The 6,000-nt window shown below is 44.8% G+C and overlaps 1 long non-coding RNA gene across 1 annotated transcript in view; it reads left to right on the top strand.

The window, feature by feature from the left end:
• The first annotated feature begins 1,207 nt into the window (after window positions 1-1,207).
• The window catches only part of LOC122209928, a 37,380-nt gene continuing 32,587 nt past the window's right edge, over window positions 1,208-6,000 (top strand). The window contains exons 1-2 of the long non-coding RNA XR_006197838.1: window positions 1,208-1,477; window positions 1,552-1,729. This is a non-coding gene — a long non-coding RNA (uncharacterized LOC122209928). The remainder of the gene's footprint in view (window positions 1,478-1,551; window positions 1,730-6,000) is intronic.

Genomic DNA, 6,000 nt, shown 5'->3' with positions numbered 1-6,000 from the left:
ATGATGATTTTGGTTATATTCAGCTGCTAGAAGGCAGTGGGTATGCCACCAGAAAGAGTGAGCTGGTAGCTTTTCCTCTGGTTAGAATGTTTCCTGTCTCTCCTAGGAGTTGGAAGATGCCGTGGCAGGATCCTGTGCCTTCCTTCTTTGCGTCCATAGCCACTGCTTTATTCTGCAGAAAAAGGTGCTGGCTGCCTACTCCCGCATGGCATAAGAGCGTCAGTAGCTGAGTTGACCATCCAGTTGCTCTGAACTCAGTTCTCCATTTACTCTACCATTCACTACCCACTGCTTGCTCTTCTGAGTTTGGACTTCCCCCAGAACCACTCCCCTTCATAGCCGATCCCCTCCTGCACATGTAGGAGTAAGCTCTTCTCCTTCTGTTCAGAAGATCCATTGTGTACCTTTTCTTGATTTTCATCAATATTGAATATTTATTATTTAACAACATCTTTTCTTGGGTCATTTCCAAGAATTTGGACTAGGAGCAGAAATAGGCACTGGCATACGGTCTGACATCATGTCAGTCCTCTGATATATTCCTTTTGTTGTGGATTAATATTGATTCCATCATCATGCCATGTTTGTGCTCATGAAGCACATACATCTTTTGGCTGCCAGGGTCTAATCAGAGCTCACTGGCAAAGCTCCTTAGACATTTCTTCTGAGCTATGCTCTTTGAATCAATACCACGAGTGGTAGTTCCCAATAAATGTAGCCTTTATTGACTTAACAAATAATTTGTTAATTATTTACTGCGCACATATCACAGTTGGTGATATAGAGAAATATAATGTGTGGTCTCCATTCTCAATGAGTGTACTTGGGAAAAAGAGGCATTCACATGAAAGATGCTAAATAACAATTCATGAATTAAGCAACATGAAGACTTCATTGACCAGGGCTAGAAATCTAGCTTACATTGTATTAAGTAAAAAAAAAAAGTGTATCCCTTGTATTCTAGTGTTTAGAGCAGTGCCAGGTACATAATAGGCCTTCTGTAAATATTTGTTGAATGAATGAATGAAGGGAATTTATTGTCTCACGTAATTGAAATGTCCAGGTGATGTTGAGGTTTAGGTATAGCTGTATCCTATCGTGTCACACGATCCAGATCGTGTCCTTAGGCGTCTGATTCTCTCTCTCTCTCTCTCTTTTTTTTTTTTTTTTTTGGCTCTTCTTTTTTCTGAATTGGCCTAAGTTTTAGGAAGTTTGTCTCCATCCTATGGTGGTTGCTGGTCTTTTGAAAGAGAGATTCCTCCCTCCCCCTTTCTCAGTAGTTTCAGCAAAAATCCTGGAGCTGAAACTCATAGCATTGATTTGGGTCATGTGCCCAGCCCTGAACCAATCATTGTGACCAGGGGATGGAATACTCGATGCATCAGGCCTAGTCACATGTGCACTCCCGGAGCTGAGCCTTTTGAGCCACATGGACCAAGAATTTGGAAGGGCTTTTTTTCCTCCAAAGAAAAATTGGGTAAGTGTTACTACCAGCAGAAGGAATGAAGGATGCTATCCAGGCAAAACTAATGGATGTTTGTTGTTCTACAGGCCCCAGTATAAGAGATGTCATAAGGCAATAGATAATTCCACATGATGGTATCAGGAAATGAGTATCAGCTCAGAGACTTTGGAAGGGGTCAAAGCAAACCTCAAGGAGGAGACTGAAATTCATTTATGCTTGAGAAGTGAGCAGGAATTGACTTGATAAGGAAAAGGAATTCTAGAGGTGAGTGGGAATAGAGTGTACATAGTGGCCCAGAGTGACTTGAGTGGGTAACTGGTGAAAGAGAGGGAGGTTGGGAATGCCAGAATGTGAGGGTGACCTGGACAAGATGACCGTGGGCACCATAGCTGCAGCCACGCTTTAGGCAGACCATGCTTGAGCCAGCCTATAGTGCAATCTCTACCCTCATCTCTCATATCTGGGTTCTAACTTGCCTTTGCCTTTGGAGTTCTGGGAACACCTGTTATTGACCCCAGTGCCTGCTTGTGATGCTGCTTCCCAGTTGTTAGCAAAGGCTGATGTCCGCTTAAGCCCTTCTGTGATCAACCCAGCTCACCCTGTAAGTGACTGTGCCAAGTCTTTTCAGCCTAGGGCAAGAAAAGTACACTGCAGACCTTTCCTTATTTTCAGAGTAAGCCAATGCAGGCTCATTCCAACACTGCTAAACAGAAGAAAAAACCCTTTGCATCGGAATCAAGTGCAGCGACAGCAAGTAGCAATTTGTGAACAAATCAAAGCTCCTTGGGTGCAAGCTGCACCCCTCTTGGGTACCCCCACTTTGCATCTGTGAATCTGTAGAGAGACTCAACAACGCTTGTCCTGGGGTAATCACCCAATCAACCATGTACATGTAAACAAAGGGATTCCCTGAAGGAAGGGAGTCCAGCTTGCTGTTTGTATAAAGCCAATATATATGCAGTGTTTATTATGAGCCAGGTTCAGTTTTAAATAGTTTATGGATATTAACTAATTGCCTTCTCAGGCCAATCCTGGGAGGTAGATGCCATTATTTTATCCTTATTTACCAATAAGGAAACTGAGGCTCAGAGAAGTTAAGTAACATGCCCAAGGTGTCCTACCTACAGAGTGTAGGATCCTAGGTTCAAATCCAGGTGATCTGAATCCAGAGTCTGTGCTCTTCCCCATCACTCTGTGCTGCCTCGAACTCTGTTCCTTTAGCCCACAGGGACTGGAAAGGCAACTAAGCTCTGTTCGTTATAGAAAGGACTTTGATGCTCCTCATAGCCAGTCAGGAAGAGATTTACAGTCCAGAAGCTGCTACCAACATTTCCTTTCTGTTTTATGTGTCCTTTCACGGACATCAGCAAGCCCCCTTGATCTTGATCTCCATCCCCCCATCCTTTTCCAACAAGAGCCACCAGCCTTCTTGTGCACTTGATTCTCTCATCTGTCCTGATAAGACCCATTTGCCCTGAATTCTCACATGTTTCAGAGCAAAGTACCTAAAAACATCAAACCCTTATGGCTAATATTTATCAACTCTGCTAGGGTAACGGATGCATTATCACACTAAAGGACTCTCTTCAGAGCAGGGGAGAAATTGAGGAGGAGGGCCAGTGGAAATGAAGGGGCAGAGGATCCCATCTTGCCCCAGTAGTGGCTAGAGCAGGATAAAAACGCTAAGTGATTAGGTAGACTGATGGGCCCTATACTTTCAAGACCAGCAGTACTGGTGGGGATATTAAGAATTTCTGGTAGGAAATGCCGTAAGCCTGCAGAGAGGCTTGGAAACAGAAAATGGCGAATGGTTACCTTGGCCAGATGTATCTGGGTTTGGGTCTATGAACCGCCCACTTTTCCCTGTTGGCCAAGTACTGAAATGGAGTCAACAGATGTGAGCATGTGTAGGAAGGGCTGACCAACTGCTCTCTCTGAGTTGAGCAAACCTCTCTCTCTCTCTCATTTCTCAGTACATCTGCTTATATGGAAGATTGAGTACCAATCCTGGAACTCCGATCCTGACATCAGAACCCCAGTGTTTCCTCTTACAAGCACTGTCAAGTGGGGCTGGCTGTCCTTCAGACTGTCTTGTTTGGGTTTTGAGATGAGATGTCCAGCTGTGTCTTCATATATGTGGCTGGTGCTGTGCATATCTTTGCAGTTTGAGCAGGGTCTATGTGAGTCCGCACTTGACCGCGCCCAAACTGTGATCTGGGAATGGACTAGCGGGCCGTTTTTCAAGTCAGATGCTATCCATGCCAGTTCTCTGCAGTCGCTGGGAAGAGAAGATCTGCATGTGGAGCTCTTGATTGGTCTACCAGCTTGCCATAAATAGAGTCTGCTCGACAAAGAGGTCTGCACAGAGGAAAGAAGAGGGGAGGGTGTCATAGAGTTCCGAAGTCATTATTTGAGCGTCCAGACCCACTAGCACCTGAATTCAGAGCCCCTAGTCTTAATTTTTTTTAGCCAATACATTTCTTGCTTTGCTTAAGCCACTCGGAATTAAATTTCTGTCACTAACACCCCAAACGATTCTGACTAATATGCAAAATAAGTAATTTACGCGCTCTCTCGGGTGACTTAGCCATTATCTCCATTTGACAGATGAGGAAATGGCAGTTTGGAGGTTCAGGTAATTTGTACAGATCTTGTGGGTAGTCGGTGGAAGACCTAGGAACTGGTACGAGGCTGATCTTGAAACTAACTTACGAGGATGTTCTTTACCAAAAACCTTGGAAAATGTTTTCGGTTTTGGTTTCTCCGAGGAGCACAAACACCTGTGATTCAAAGTCTCCTTTGGAGATGCCCTGTCGCTGCTTGCTCTGTTCCAGAGTTGACTCAGTGAGTTGTCGGGCTGACTCGAATTGTTGTTTATACGGTCTGTGAACTTGCAGTTTATGGTATTTTGTAATTTTGTTTTCCCTGCCGTTCCGCCAATGCGGCTTTGTGAGCAAACATTGCCTGTGATTTAAATTCACCACAGTAATGAAACGTGCGTGCGTGCACACACACACAGGCACACACGCTTCTTCAGAACAGCCCACAGCTTTCTGATTAATCACATGTGTAAAGTACAGTGTTTACAGGAAATCAGCAGGTGGCAATTAGCATCTTGGAAATTACCGGGGAAGCAACTGGAGCTGCCACTTCGGGAGGGAAACATGGCGGAAATCAGCAACGTGACAAACCCCCTCGGAGCTGGGCGTGGGGGGCTGCCGTGCCCACAACAGCTGGTGGGGGCAGCCTGGTGTGGGTCACAGGCTGCTTGCCAGCCTCTTTCTTTTCCTCCCAACACCGACGAAGCAGTCTTCGGGTTGAGATAGTTGGAGTGAAGCAGTTGCCTGACAGGCAGACCGTCTTAGAACAACCTTTAGAAAACACGCAGTAACAACAACCACAACAACAAAACTACTCAGATCTCTGTCTGGCACAAGCAGACGCTGGCATTACTGGGCTGATTGTTAAAATACGAACTATGGGGGGTGCCCGGGTGGCTCAGTCAGTGAAGCGCCTGACCCCTGGTTTCAGCTCAGGTCATGAGGCTGAGCCCCACGTCGGGGTCTGTGCTGACCGCTCAGAGCCTGGAGCCTGGTTTGGATTCTGTGTCTCTGTCTCTGTCTGCCCCTCCTCTGCTCATGCTCTGTTTCTCTCTCTCTCTCTGTCTCTCTCTGTCTCTCAAAAATAAATAAACATAAAAAATATGATGTAAATAGCCATTTGCATTGTTTGGTGAGTTCCTTTTTTACTTAGAAATAGGTCTGTCTATTTGGACGATCTCTCCATGTCTGTAGATACAAGTCTACTTTGTTATTTTAATGATTCCATCTATCATATGAAGAGTTGGGTGCACCATAAGTTACTTAACCGCGCCCCCATACTCGTGGGCATTTTAGAGAGTTTCCACATTTTCACTCTTCCAAATAAATCTTCCGTAGACACTTTTGCACGTGCGTCTTTGTGCATGGGGGGCAGGAGGTGGGAGGGGGAGAGGTGGGGGGGGTGTGGAGTGGGGGGGTAGTAAGTTTTCTTTAGGTTATACCTACAATTGAAAGCGCTCTGTCACAGGTCATTGCATGTAAAATGATGTTAAATTTTGCCTAATTGCTCTCCATAAAACTGTGCCAATTAGCATTCTTAATGATGAAGGAGACCGCCTGCTTTACATCTCTTTTATTTCCCACAGATTTTTAAAGGAGGCATGTATTTTTGTTTTAGGAGCGTATGGCCCAGGGCTGGGTAACAGGACTTAAAAACAAAGAGTCTCTGTCTTTTAGATTTCCCTAATGACAGGGAGCACCTTTTCATGTGCGTAATGGCCCTTGAAGTTTCTGTTCAAGTATTTCATCCATTAAAAAAGTAGGGCTTTGTGTCTTTTGCATTTCAGTGCATGGTCCATTTCAAGCACATTTTTTGTGTATGCAGTGAGGTAGAGGTGGAGGTTCTTTTGTACTTTTTTCCTATATGGATATTCAGTTCTTCCAGCATCATTTGTTTTAAAAAACTTCTGCCCTCTCTTTTGCATTGACTTGGCA

Source organism: Panthera leo, chromosome E3 (assembly GCF_018350215.1).
Source record: "Panthera leo isolate Ple1 chromosome E3, P.leo_Ple1_pat1.1, whole genome shotgun sequence".
Lineage (NCBI taxonomy): Eukaryota > Metazoa > Chordata > Mammalia > Carnivora > Felidae > Panthera > Panthera leo.
This window is presented reverse-complemented; position numbering and strand designations above follow the sequence as displayed.